The following is a 16,122-nucleotide window of genomic DNA, read 5'->3' as shown; positions in this document are numbered from 1 at the left end:
TTAGCAGTGATAATAGATAAAGGGAATATCAAATTCATACCTAAAGCTAAGGATCCTAAGGACATATGCAATGGAATGCCCATTACCCTTTTGAATGTGTCTTATAAGATCACTACATATTTTCTAATGCTTAATAGCATATGTCAATTTTAACTCCACTTAATCTATATATACTAGTATGCATGTGAATTACATTACCAGATTAAATCTATGAGTGGAAGTATTGGATTAATTTAAGGATTACATAATTCATAAACATAATGAGCCCATGCAACACCTTTTTTATATATTCTTTAATGCGTCTATTGTAAAATAAAAATTAACAACGATCTTTATATTATTAGCATTATTGTACTCTGATGCATAATCGTGTGGTTGAGTTCTGATGTACCTATATATACGCAGGGGTACTATGTTACAGTGATATTAGTTTGGTACCTTCATACCCACTGTACTTGGCTGAAGGTATTATCCCACCATAGTGTATGATGCAACGATCACCAATGTCAGCACAGTTCAATGTGGAACTTCACACATTATTTAATTCTCTTATACTTGTTATTTTCTTTCCTTTTTCCCTCTTATTTGTTTTATGTCGTTCTGTATTATTTTTCTTTGCTTCTTTTCATATCTTTTAAAAAAATAACCTAACCCTAATAAATATGACTTAGGGTGATGCGATTGAATAGTCGTGCCTCAATATGGGTTTTGCCATAGTTTTGAATTTTATATAATTAATTAGGTTTAGATTTTTTTTCATTTTATTGAATTTGAAAGTAGTTATATTTTATGGTAAAGATTAATATATTGTTTATGATACTATTTATTTGTTTAGTGTATTTGAATTAATAATATATTTATAACATTATTATTATGTTCAATCATCTTTATTGGGTGATCTCTAATTCAACATAAATACTATTAATTATAATTGATATAATTGAAAAATAGTGCTATATTAAAGTATTAACTCAAATAATAAAAAACATCGGCATATGTTTATAAATAACGAAAGAGTTCATGAATTATGTTTTGATTAAAAATAATATTTTATAATAATACTTCAAATTTATTTAACTCATTAATATTATAATTATAATATAATATTTTATATTATAATTATGCTATAATCTTATATATTGATTTTTTTTTATATTGTCAAATATATCACTATTATGTATATATATTACCATATTTAAAATCACCTATTTTTAATATTTAATATTTAATATCTAATTATGTTAATATATATATATTGCAAACATATAATAGTATATAATAGATTATAATATATTTTACCTTAATATTAATATTAATCTAGGCTCATCACAAGTGCTTGCATGTTTTATTGGTTGTGTAGGATGCACATAGAGATTGGTGTGCTTCATATTTGGAGTTTTTTTAATTTTGGATATGGTAAAGAAGAATATGATGGAGTAGGGGCATGTGTGAAGAGAGCTCTAGTTTAGGAGTAATTGAAGAATTCAGGAGTAGAGCTTCTCGATTCTTGTAGCATTGTTGATTGGTGTAGTTCAACATTATCACATGGGGAATCTTGATTCAATAGTACATAGGTTCTTTTGGTTGGTTGAGGAAGGGTCCATAGGTGATAGATCAGATTGTGTTATAGTGAGAGACTCATTAAAAATGCATTCATTTCGGAGCTCTAATCCTAGTACATTGACCATTTGGACACGACAACTAGCTTGCTTTAGTTCCAATTGTTTTCAACATGATTGTGATCACTATCAATCAAGTGAGTGCATGGAAATTGGGCTCCACATTATCTTACTCCATTTTCTATCATACCCTCTATAAGAAATGATGACATGGAAAGTTCACTTGAGCATAACCATCTATTAGGTCTTCTTCAGCTAGGACATATCTTTGCATTGGTTGCACCATAAGGGAATGATGAGAAATCAAATTATTGGTTAGCACATTGTGCAAGAGGTAAAAAAAAGCTTACACAACTGATCATAGATAATGATGGATTCACATATCTTATTGGTTCAGTGGGTTTCACTAGAACATGGTTGTGGACATACATTCTTAGAAGGAATGGAATTCCTGCATTCAAAGACTATTAGAAGCACAAAACAATTCTCATATATTTCCATCTTGTTATAGAAACAAATGTAAAGTTGTTGAAGCATCAAGGAAGACCAAAAGTAAAAGAAATGTTTACTATTACTAATGCTGATCATGAAGCCCTATTGCAAAGCCTAAAATAGAGTCAGGACCCTACTAGAACACTCAACTAGGTATATTTACTTCTTATGTTATTTTATTGATAATGATTCGATGAATCGATGATTATCCTATTTAATGCAATAAGTTGCTAATATTTTTTATGATATTGGAATGTAGGTACATCATGAATAGTACCCATGTATGATGATAAAAACTAATAAGGAGCAGAATGAAGAAAAATCTGCTCTAGTTTTGACACTACAATTTTTGATAATACTTTTATTGACACTAAAATATTTTACACTACTATTTTTAACATTACGATTTTTGGTAGTTTTGTATTGATGTAATAATAATGAAACACTTGAGATATTGTAAATGTAAACTTGTTGATTTAATGTAAGAAAGAAAGATGATTTTACTTAATGCAATTTATGTGGAGGGGCCTAAAAAATGATGATTTTAATATATACTAATGTCCAATCTTGCATTGTGCTCAATGCCAAAAACTTGAGAGAGGTTAAAAATAATATTTTTACTTAATACTAACCCTAGTGACACCCTTGTTCTTTCTGCAGAGAGACTTCATTGTTCGTAACCACCCTGTACTAAAGAGTCTCCAAGGTGCTCTAAGTGTGTGTCAAGATCAATCTTCTAAGGGTCTTAACTTGGAGCTCATGAGGGCTATTAATAAAATTTCAAATGTCACAAGATGGGCATGGTGAGACCTAAAATAACCTATCTCATTTTTGACAGATCACATTCTATTTGGATTTGGCACAACAATCTCACTCGATGCCAAAACTCGCAGTGTGCCTCAATTCATAGGTGCATCATAGTGTAACTTTGAATCGCTGATCTTGGCATCAAATCATTAGTACCATTAGCTCTAGACTAGTAGGTGAACCCTAGTAAAACCCTCATTCTACTTGCAAAGAGCCTCCATCATTTGCAAGCATCCCGTATCAAAGAGTCTCCAAGGTGCTCTAAGTGAGTGTTAAGGTCGATCTTCCAAGGGTCATGACTTGGAGCTTGCAAGGGCTATTGATGAAACATAAAATGCTACATGATAGTCATGGGCAGGCCTAAAATAACCTATCTCATTTTTGAGAGATCACATTCCAATTGGATTCAGCATATCGATCTCACTTGATGCCAAAACTTGTAGTGTGCCTCAGTTCATAGGTGCATCAGAGTGTATCTTTGAAATTGTTGATCTTGGCATCAAATTTTTAGCACCATTAGCTCCATATGGGTGGGTGAACCCTAGTGGCACACATTTTTTGGCCATGGAGAGCCTCCATCATCCACAACTACCTCATACTGAAGAGTCTCCAAGGTGCCCCAAGTGCATGTTAAGGTTGATCTTTTGAGGGTTGTAACTCAGAGCTCATGATGGATATCAATGAAATGTCAGATGCTACATGATGGTCATCGAGAGGCCTAAAAAAATCTATCTCATTTTTGAGAGGTCACATTCTATTCGGATTTAGCATAAAAATCTCACTCGATGCCAAAACTTGAAGTGCACCTCAGTTCATAGGCGCATCACAACATAACTTTGAAACCGCTAATCTTGGTATTGAATTGTCAGTGCCATTAGCTCTAAATGGGTAGGTTAACCCTAGTGAAACCATTTTTCTAGCTTCAAAGAGCCTCCATCATCTATCATCACTCCATACATAAGAGTCTCCAAGGTGTTCTAAGTGTGTATTAAGGTCGATCATCTAAGGGTCATAACTTAGAGCTCGTGAGGGCTATTGATGAAATGCTGAATGCTACATGATGATCATGCCAATGCCTAAAATAACCTATCTCACTTTTGAGAGATCACATTCTGTTTGGATTAAACACAACAATCTTGCTCTATGCAAAAACTTGTAGTGTGCCTTAGTTCGTAGGTGCATCATAGCGTAACTTTGAAACCGTTGATCTTGGCATCAAATCGTCAGCACCATTAGCTCTAGATGGTGGTTGAACCCTAGTGACACCCTTGTTCTTTCCTCATAGAGCCTCCATCATCCACATCCACCCCATACCAAAGAGTCTCCAAGGAGCTCTAAGTGCATGTTGAGGTCAATCTTCTGAGGGTTGTAACTCGAAGCTCATGAGGGATATTGATGAAACATTGAATGCTACATGATGATCATGGAAAGGCTTATAATAATCTCTCATTTTTTAGAGATCACATTCTGTTTGGATTCAACACAATGATCTCGCTCGATGCCAAAACTCGTATTGTGCCTTAGTTCATAGGTTCATCATAGCATAAGTTTGAAACTACTGATCTTGGCATCGAATGGTCAGTTCCATTAGCTCCAAACCCTAGTGACACCATTTTTCTAGCCATAAAGAGCCTCCATCATCTGTGGCAACCCCGTACTGAAGAGTCTCCAAGGTGCTTTGAGTGCATGTCAAGGACAATCTTTTGAGGGTTGTAACTTGAAGCTCATGAGGGCTATTGATAAAATGCTAAACAATACATGATGAGGCCTAAAATAACCTATCTCATTTTCAAGAGATCGCATTCTATTTGGATTCAACACAACGATCTCACTCGATGCCAAAACTCACAATGTGCCTCAGTTCATATGTGCATTAAAATGTAACCTTGAAACAACTAATCTTGGCATCAAATAGTCAGTGCCATTAGCTCTAGATGGGTGGGTGGACCCTAGTGACACCCTATTTCTAGACACAGAGAGCCTCAATCATCTACGGCCAACCTATACTAAAGAGTCTCCAAGGTGCTCTAAGTGCATATTGAGGTCAATCTTCCAAGGGTTGTAACTCAAAGCTCATGAGGGCTATTGATGAAACATTGAATGCTACATGAAAGTCATACCAAGGCCTAAAATAAAGTATCCCATTTTTGAGATATCACATTCAATTTGGATTCAACACAACAATCTCGCTTGATGTCAAAACTCACAATGTGCCTTAGTTCATAGGTGCATCACAACGTAACTTTGAAACCATTGATATTGGCATCAAATCATTAGTGTGATTGGCTCTAAATAGGTAGGTAAGCCCTAGTGATACCGTTTTTCTAGCCACAGAGAGACTCCATCATTAATGGCTACCTCATGCCAAAGAGTCTCCAAGGTGCTATAAGTGTGTGTCATCAATCTTTTGAGGGTCATAACTTGGAGCTCGTAGAGGCTATCAATGAAATGTCAAATTCTACAAGATAGTCATAGAGATGCCTCAAATAACCTATCTCATTTTCAAGAGATCACATTCTTTTTGGATTCAGCACAATGATCTCACTCGATGCCAAAACTCATAGCGTGCCTTAGTTCATAGGTACATCACAACGTAACTTTGAAATTTTTGATCTTGGCATTGAATTGTTAGTGCTATTAGCTCTGAATGGGCAAGTGAACCCTAATGAAACCCCTTTTTGGCTTCAAAAAGCCTCCATCATCCATAGCCACCCTGTGCTGAGGAGTCTCCAAGGTGCTCTAAGTGCATGTTGAGGTCAATCTTTCAAGGGTTGTAACTTAGAGCTCATAGGGGTTATCAATGAAATGTTGAATGCTAAAGGATAGTCATGTCAAGGCCTAAAATAACCTATCTCAATTTCAAGAGATCATATTTTGTTTGGATTTTTCAGAGCAGTCTTGCTCGATGCCAAAACTCATAGTATGCCTCAATTCGTAGGTGCATCACAACATAACTTTGCAATTGATGATCTTCGTATCAAATTGTTAACACCATTAGCTCTATATGGGTAGGTGAACCCTACTGACACCTTTGTTACGGTCCCAGAGAGCCTCCATCATCTACGACCACCCTAGTGCAAGAGCACCTAGGTAGTCTAGTTTGTACCTAGTGCTTCTTTCTTGTGATTTTGGCTTATATTTATGCTAAGCACATCACAAGTGATTTAATAAGACCTATTAGGTCCTTAGCTAAGGTTAACATAGTTGCTAAGTGGGTTTTTCCTCCTACGTTGTTGTTATGCCTATAAGTTTCCCAATAGGGATTAGGTTGACCAAAGTGGTAGAAAAGTTGACCAAGGGTCAAAAACCATCTTGGAATGTCTAAATAAACCTAATAAAACCCTTTAACAAGTTTGGTGAACTTTTCTAATTAAGAATTTTAAGTTATAGCAAAAATTACTCAACATTGCAAAAGTTGCAAAATTGCAATTTTGCAACTTTTTCTTCAAAAGTTGAAAATGAGTGCAAAGAGTTAGTTAGGGGTTTGAGCATGACCATAAAAGGATGGAAAAACCTATATAAGTTGTGAAATGACCTTGCTATGACTATGATTTTAATGTGCTAACAACAACATCTAGTTGCAATTTTATGTTATTGTAGAGTTGTTGGTTGATCCAAACTCATACATATCAATGTCATGATGTTGATGGAAGCCTTGAATCTTTCTTGCATTACCAAAATGTCATGTGGGCTTGGTAAGCTAAATGTGTTGTAAAGTCTCATAATAACACTTGTTCTCATTTTTCTTTAGAAAGTTGATGTACCAAGGTGAAGGAGGTGGATTGTAGAGATTATTTCAAATTAAACATATATCCTCAACAATCCTTAAACCTTGCTAATTTTGGACTATGTATGTTCAAGTATGTTTGTCAGATGAATCTACAACTTAAACTATAACATTATAATTCATAGCATGTTAAATTTATAACATATAATCAAGAATTCAAACTACAACTTACCTATGTTGACTCCTTTGGATATAATGGTTGTGTCAAAAAAATACTAGTTCTTAATATCATGGAAGTCAGTTCTGAATTTATTTATGAAAATAAGGAAAATAAAAAATAAATGATACTTATACATACGATGGGGCTCTTAATGCAAATGGAAATGCCAGAGCATCTACAATGTGGAATCTTCCTGGACTCATCACCAATAGCCATGCCCTATACAATAAAGAATGTAATTAAATTTCATTACCACAAACATTTTACAAGAATGTAAATCAATACTTAATCAAAGATAAAGCACCTAATTACCTTTCCCTTGTCAATGGGACCTGCCTCATCTTGTACTTTGTCCCCCTCTAAAAGGTTATACTTGCAAGAAAAAAGAAAGATTACAAACCATATATGCTACAATATCAAATAGAAAAAACAACAAGAACACAACATAATGTATTGTAGATGTCTCAAGGCCAAATGGAAGAGCTGAGAGCATAAAATTATCAACTTGTTTGAGTTCCTCCTCAGACATCAACTAAACATGAATGAATATCACATACATGTATAAGTCAGTATGGGTTAAAGAATAAAATTATTTATTATAAAGATCAACTTTAAATCACATATGTCATAACAAAAAAATGTATAAATATACCAACACAAAAGGAGTCCATGCCTCTGCATGCCCCTCCTCTCTCATTTTAGCATGTGTAGCCTCTATATGTCCATCTAGTGTATCCTCATCAAATACAAACTAATACTTAGAAATATCATCTATGGCACATAGACAAATATTCTCACAAAGATGTGATGAGCTTGCTATGATGAACTTGTGCTAGCATCATCAACATTGGGAGGCAACATTGACCTAGCCTGGGATATCAATAGGCTACTCAATCTATGGATGGATTTAATAATGTAAGAGCTAACCTCTGCAATGATATCAAGATTTTGAACTCGAGGAGGGGGGGAGACATCAGTAGAGGGGAAAAAGTGCCAACTTTCTTCCACTGGGAAAAGGGTCTATCTTGAGGAGCTCCTCCTCCTACACCCATGTTGGGCTTCATTCTCCAATAGTTCACTTTGAGGCCCAACACAAATTCTAAATATAATTTTCTAAGGAAATAAAATGGCACCTCTAAATTACTATGTGGAAGGATATCAAAAACCATCCACCAACAATCCCAAAAGTTTGCATGCATAGCCTCATTTGTGCACCATTTAATTGATAGTTTGGGCTTTGTGTGTTTGACTTGTCTACTAGTTTTTGGGTCTGGAAAAGGGCCAACCAAATCATCTTTACTTATATTTAGATCCACAACCTCATCATAGTCCAACCCGTTGTCAAAAATGGCATGCATTTTGTCATGCCATCAAAGAGCATCATTTTATTCATTGGTAAGTGTTTCAATATTATCCACTATGGTGTTTAACGTGGATAACATAGGAGCTCATGTGGGTATAGTATTATATGTGGTTCAGAAAACCCTCAATTCTGTGAGAGTTTTAAATATCAAGTGTTTGATTCAAGGAGGGTTTTGAGGGGGCACTGGATCATTTGGTGGAGGGTTATGAGGAACATTATTTCTTCCCTCAATATCATCATTTCAATCAACCATACCTATTAGTTTGCAAAACATAATTCTATTAAAAATAACCTAAATTTCAACAATTTTTGTTTAAAAACCTAATTTCTAATAAATTCAATTAAAAATAACTAATTTATAATAAGATTCATTCAAAAAAAATACTTACTAATATCCTATACTCATTCTAAGATCAGATACTAGAATAGAGGGAGCTCTCAAACTCATAAAAAATGCAATGTGAAAACAACCCTCGAGTTTTTTGTTTTAAAAATCAATGTTACAGGAATCAGGTATCTAATATGAAATTGGATACCTAATAAGGCTTGGTCATAACTTTTTAGCTTTGGTATCAAGATGGGTTGAAAAAAGTCAGAGTAGATTTTGGAATGCTTTTAGACATTTTCAAACTCTATTTTTTTCACATCGCCACTTTTTGGCACACCATGATCCTACACATATCCATGTCATTCCAAAAGAAATCTCATAATTTCTTTTCAATTTTTGGGTTTATTTACTTAGGTAGTTGTGAGCAAGAAATTTGATATGTGGGTATAGCTTATAATAAGGCTTTAATTTTTGTTGTTCTCCCAGCCTTAGTCAACCATCTACCTTTCCGAGCCTCAGTATGATTGTTAATTTTCCCTAAGATGTGATCCCATCTTGGACTAATCTTGTTACCTTTATCTAGGAACATTCCTAGATATTTAAATGGAAAGGTGCCATTTATTAATCCTAATTTGTTGCATATATATTCTTCTCTTTTAGTTGTTGTATTTAGGAAGAATATTTCAAATATTTCTACATTAATTCTTTGACCAGAGGCTTTTGTAGATGTTTCTAAAAAAATTTGCATGTGATCTACCTCATTCTTAGTATTGACTCTGACTAATATTGTGTCATCAGAAAACTTTTGATGCATTGTATTTTCCACATTGTTGGTTACTTTTACTCCTAAAATTTTGTTGTGAAATTGCACTATTTTGATTTCTCTTCCAAAGGATTTTGCCATGATGATAAAAAGGAAAGAGGAGATGGGGTCTCCTTATCAGATCCCACTAGATATGCTAAAGAAACCTTCCAGAGTACCGTTGATGATCAGGGAGATTTTTAGGGTGGATATGCATTTAAAGATGATGTTAATCCATTTTTTTGAGAACCCAAAAGCTTTGAGTGTTTTGCATTGTAATCTCCACTCTACTTTTTCATAAGCTTTTTGGATGTCTAATTTTAATAACATGAATGTTCCATTTTTTTTTTTTTTGCAGAATTGATTATTTTTTGGATGATCGTGATACCATCAAGGATGGATGTTCTTGGTACAAACCCTATCTATTCTTCTAATATAAATTAAGGTAGATTTTTTTGATGTGATTAGGTAAAACTTTTGAGAACACTTTATATATAGTATTACATAGAGAAATGGGTCTATAGTCGCCCAGTTCTTAACTTTTAATTTCTTTTAGGGATAAACATTAGGAAGGTATGATTAATTTTTGACAAGAGGGATCCTCCATTCATGGATGCTTCAAATGCTTTCCATAAGTCTTCTCCTAAGATATCCCAACATTTTTGGAAGAATGATGCTTGGAATCCATCAAGTCCAAGAGATTTATCTGGGTTAATATTGAATAGTTTCATTTTAATTTCTAGAAGAGAAACAGGCTTATTTAAGATTTTATTATCTTCTTCTATAATCGGCTTGGCTATAGACTTAAGCATTTCTTCTAGTTCAGTTCTATTTAAAATATCATAATTATTGAGAATATCTTTGAAATAGTCAACAAGGATTTTTGCTATTTTGTCTGGATTTTTTGTTTGATCAAGTTGCAAATATTTTATTATTGCATATTCTATTATATAGTGTGCTGGTGTGGAAGAATTTCATATTACAATCTCCTTTTGATAGCCACATCTCTCTAGATTTTTGCTTCTAGTATATCTCTTCTTTTGCTAGAATTTCTTCTTGTTTTTGGAGCTACTCTTTTTCTAGTTGATTAGTTTTTTTGTTCATTCCTTTATTGATAATTTATGTTTTTAATTTATCTAATTTCTCTTCTATATCAAGTTTTTATTTAAAAATATTTTTAAATTGTGTTTTGTTCCATTTTAGAATCTTTTCTTTTATGTTTTTTAATTTTGATACAAAACATAACATTTTATATCCTTCAAAATGTTCCTCTTGCCACCATATTTTTATTTGTTCCATTAAATTTTTATCCATAAATCAAATATTTTCACATTTAAATGGGTTCCTACAAGGTTTAGCCTGCTCTTTAATTTCCATTTTTATGGGGAAGTGATCTGACCTTGCCATTGGTAGAATTCTACATTGATCTCTCTGCCCAAGTTGCTTAGTTCTGCTTCTAAGAAAAATCTGTCTAGTCTTTTTAAAATGTAACAAAAGCCTTTCCTTCTATTGTTCCAAGTATGTGATCCATTTTTGGTGGGGATTTCTATTAGGCTGTTCTTCCCTATCCATTCTCTAAAATCTTCCATAGCTCTAGTTATTGTCTTTATCCCACCATATTTTTCCCCCTTTTTTACTATAACATTGAAATCTCCTCCTATGATGATGGTCTCATCTGGTTTTATATTGATGAATTGATTAATTTCATTCCAAAATGCTAATTTTTTTGTTGTTTGATTAGCCTTGTAGAAATTTATTACAATCATCTATATATTTGACTTTGTGCTGGTGACTTTGCTTCCCATCAAATTAGTATGGGTGGATATGTCTTCTACATTGACTTTCTAAGTGTTCTATATGATTCTAAGTCCACCTAAGACACCTTGTGATTGTTTGAACTCAAATTTCCATGTTCCCAATTTCTAGGTAAATTTTATACATTCTTTTGCTTAACTTAGTTTCTTGAATTAATATAATTATTGAATCAAATAGTGTAAGATTACACTTTAATAAGTGTTTCTTGCTAGGGGCATTTAGGCCCCTAGCATTCCATGTAGTGATTTTCATTGTTCCTTAGGAAGGCTCTTCCCCTTTCTACCTTGTAAAATTTTGAGGATCTTGGTTTGTTATTTACCTGTGCTACAACCTCCCTCAATTCTTTTAGTGATTTTCTTCCTTGCTTCTGTTTGGATTTTCCATAGTTAGGTGTCTTTAATCCTTCCTAATTTATTCATAGACCTATATTTTCTAGATTTTGTTCTTTATTAACTTGTTCAGCTATATCTAATTATTCTCTTACCTCAGTGTCTTCTGTTAATATTTATTTGAGTAGCATTTTCTTCATTTGGTAATCTTCTACTTTCGAGGTTTGCTCTTTTTCTTCTAATCTCTTTTCTTTGATTTCATTACCCCTATTGGTACTTTTCCCCAAAGCTTTGACATCATCCCATATTGCTTGCTCTTCATTCTAATTTTCCTTCTTTTTTCTCGCATATTTGTTTGTTCTCTAACTTTCTCTATTTCTAAGATTGTTATTCTTTTTTATATTTATGTTCCTCTTTCTTCTTATTTTTTGGTCAAACATGTCTTGAGTCTGTCGGAATTTTTTGCTTTTTGTTTTTTTTCTTTATTCCTGATAGTGATATTGCTCCATTGAGTTGAATCTGCAGGTGGGATTTTTAGTTTTTGTTCTGATATCTCTAGTATTTGGGCTTTTTCTTGATTCCTTTCTTGCTCAAATTCCTTTTCTCTATGGTTCTCTTTTTCCATATGTTTACTACCAAGCTTCCCTTCTTGAGTTGCTGATGTCTGTCATTCTAATACTTTGATCTAACTATTTCTTCTATTTTTTGATGGCTCCTTTGTATCTATTATAAACATCTTTTGCCTTTATGCTCTGTGTGAATAAATTCTGCTAGAATACTTTAATCTATCAGATCATTCTATAGTAACAAGACCTCATGTGATAGCTTTTTAATATTTTTAATATTGAGTTTTATTTCTTCTATTGTTTCTTTTTCCATTTGGTAGTTCTTACACTTTTTTATTTTATCTAATGATTAGTGATAGCTCATGTTTGTCATCCATCCATTTTTCTCCTTACCATCTCTTTCCAAACTTTCCTTCTGATGCTCCTTGATTTTTATTCTTCTCTGATGCTCCTTGCCTGTCTCTATTGTCCTTCTCTGATGTTCTTTTTGCCATAGTTTTTTCCATTTTCTTGTCTATTCTTTTCCTTATCCTTTGACTTCCTTTTAGATTGTTCTTGATATGCATATTTTGGAGTTTGTATCCTTAATTTTTCCTATTTCTCCTATATATTCACTAAAATTTAATTTGTATATCAATCTTTTTTATATGATTTCCCTAATTACTACATTGCTTAGATCTGTTTTCACCAAGACTCTAATTTTTCTATCTTCGATTCTTATGAAGGTTTCTAGAGATTTGACTATTCTTTTAATTATGTTATTCTTCATTAGTTCCAATGGTATGTTTTTACATTCCATCCATTTGATTGATTGTTTATTTTTATTATTGTTTTCATTGAAGTTAGTTTGCCATGCTATGAAACTAGTGTGATGCCCCTTATAGAAACATTTGATAAACCTAATATTTCATGTTTTAATTCTATATTCTGACATTGTATAAACCAATATTTATTAGCATAGGGTATTATGTAACTTACCTTCTTGCCACATCTCTTAGCTATATTACGTTCCAACTTAATTTTGAATTTCATTGGCCCATTCCAATGTGCACAAATACCCTTCTCGGGGTAAGTGCACCAAGTTGTAGTGCCAAAAGGGGGGTTATAAGTGGACACCCTTTTTTTGAAATCAGCAATTTCTAAACTTGAACAAGAATTTGAAGATGGTTATGCTCAAAATTTTAAGAGATGACTAAAAAGAAAGTAATAGTCCTTTCAATCTACTTTCTAAACTACCTTTTTTTTTTTTTCAAAATTGTTTAGTTTTAGGTCAAAAAAAAGGGGGCCACAGAAAGTGGTATTATTTTTTTCAAAAAAAACATACCATAGTACAAAGTGTGGCACCCCTAAAATTTTTTTTTTTTTTTTTAAATTCTTTAATTGCTCTGGTAAAAGTTACATAACACTGTGTAGTTTATCCCAAATTTTGGGGTTAATTGTATAATGTGTATTTTTTTAATGAATTTTTTTAATTGAACACATCCAAAAAATGTGAAATATCTATGTGCTCCCCCTAGAAATGATTGAAAACTAATCTAAAATCAAAAGTTCTTTTTTTTCAAAGTGTGTAGAATGGAGTCTAGTTTCTAAAAAACTAAGTTGTTGCAAATTTCATGTTGAGATAATGGGTGTTGGACACATTGCATAATATTGTTATTTTATTATTTTATTTTTATTATTTAATGTTGTACCTAGATGGACGTGCAACATGTAAAGATTGCCATGGAATATTCTTGATGAGTTGTATTGTAACATTGTGAAAATATTTCATGTAATTATTTAATATTGGGGAAAAGAATTAAATGCCCAATATTAAATGTGGGGTCAGTGGGTTAGGTAGCACATGGTTTTAGCACATGGTTTATGTAATACCACTTAGTGGTTTTGTGAGACTTGCTACTATATAAGAAGCCACAAGGGTAGTTGTTGTAGAGAGAGAGAGAGTGACAAGGAGAAGACAAAAGGCAAGAGTCGAGCAGGACAAGGCTTGATAGGTTAGCCAAGGGAGCATTTGTGAAGGTTGAAAGCATGGCATGGGATGTGTGGATTCATGCTTGTTCACATAGTTTGCTCGGTTGTGGCTATGGCCATGAAGGCTTCCATGGTTGTATGGCAATGATATTTTTTGCTGAATAATACATGATGATGGATGCTTTTGGAGGCTGGGTTTTTCCCTCAATGAGGGTTTCCCAGGGTATATCTTGTGTCACAATTTTGTGGGTATGTTGTCTATTCTCTTGCATGTGAATTTTAATTCCGTGTTTATTTCAGATCTATTATGGGTTATGTGGAAACAGTTATATTCTTTGTTGCCAAGTTTCCTTACATTTCAATGAATGAGCTAAAATCTATAGACCAATTAGTACATGTTTCTTTTTGACAAAAAATGGACATACATTCAAAAGAAATTATAGTTGAAAGGCTTGAAATAACTCAAATAAAAAATAAATTATATGGTTATATAGCTAACACAGAGACCTACAATGTCATATAACCTAATTTTATCAATGCTCAACCATGACAAAACTTGAAGGAGAGCACACAAGAAAAATCAATCATTTTTTGTATGTTTGCAATAAAACATGTCTCGGACAAGTTTAGGGATTCCAAACCACTGGGTTGGATCCCAAAGGAAAAACCAAGCCTTAGGCTTGGTATAATGTAAATCATTATATAGTGCATGTGCTATTCAAAGGTTTTTTGAATTTTGTCTTAATAGTGTGTACGTGCTTTAGTGTGCACACACTATTAAGACTTAAATTGGGAAGGAAAGAGATAGAGTGAGAGCGAGAGAGAGAGAGAGGAGTGGGGGGATGGGAGTGTGTGTGAGAGAGAGAGAGAGGGAGAAAGTAGGGGATGGGAGAGGGGAGAGAGAGAGTAGGGGATGGAAGAGAGAGGAAGTGTGAGATAGAGAGAGTAGGGGGTGGCAGAGAGAGAGAGTAGGGGATGAGAGAGAGAGAGAGAGAGAGAGAGAGAGAGAGAGAGAGAGACAGAGAGAGAGTAGGGGATGGGACAGAGTAGAGAGGGAGAGAGTGAGAGTGAGAGAGCATGAGTATCTTAATATGTGTAAAACTTGAATATTTTGGTGACTAAATTGAACTCAATAGGGGTGCCAACAGATGAAGAAGAAAGGCGGAAAATAGTGCTATGTTTATTGGCAAACTTATGGGATAGCCATATCATAGACATGGGGAGCACTTCAATTGTCTTGTAGATTGAGGATATTGTTACTTCTCTACTTTTTGAGGAGATGAGAAGAAAATTATCTCTAAATATCAAAGAGGCTTTGAGTGTTTGAGAAAGATCAAAAGAAAGAGGCAAGAATGAAAAGAAATATACTTGCTCTCAAAGCAATTCCCATGTTGTATTTTGTAGATGCACACTCTCCCATTGCAATTGTCATCTTCCATGTTTGAAGCATATGCCATTATGAAAACTATGAAAGATAGAGGAAGAGAGAAAAACCATCCCATTATTGATAATAAAAATAACCTAAAACATTGTAAGCATTGGGTTAACAACTCTTGGAACATATTTTTGCTCACAAATTTCTTGAAACAAACTCTCACATAATTGGTGAAACATATAGTGCAATCCATTATGCTATGAAACAACAATGATAATGCACAAATTTCTATTGTAAAGTGGAATCCTATTAATTTTAAAATTTCCAACATCAATGCCTCTAATTTGGAGGTAGCATGATGAAATTAGAGTTGCACCTTATTTTATGTTGTGGTTGATTTTTTGGTTGAATATTTTGATTACTAATTTGAATAGTTTGAAAGCATTTTAAGAGAAAAATACCAACAATGTTTGCACTTTCTTTAGCTTCTAGTACAATAATCTCTTTTTCTTGATGACCATTTTTGTAATATTTGGATGATGAGATTCTAAATTTTGTTGAGACACAATAGTAGTTCAAAAAGATGGAGCCTACCTCAATATTCTAAATTTCTAAATGTGGATACACAAATTATTCCCTCTATACCACAAAAATGCCCCCTACCCACCTCATTATCTTTGAACTCATATCGTCCATTATAAGTGAGTT

This window comes from Cupressus sempervirens, chromosome 5, assembly GCF_028749045.1.
Source record: "Cupressus sempervirens isolate cs-2001-9-10 chromosome 5, ASM2874904v1, whole genome shotgun sequence".
Classification (NCBI taxonomy): domain Eukaryota; kingdom Viridiplantae; phylum Streptophyta; class Pinopsida; order Cupressales; family Cupressaceae; genus Cupressus; species Cupressus sempervirens.
Note: the sequence above shows the minus strand (reverse complement) of the source record.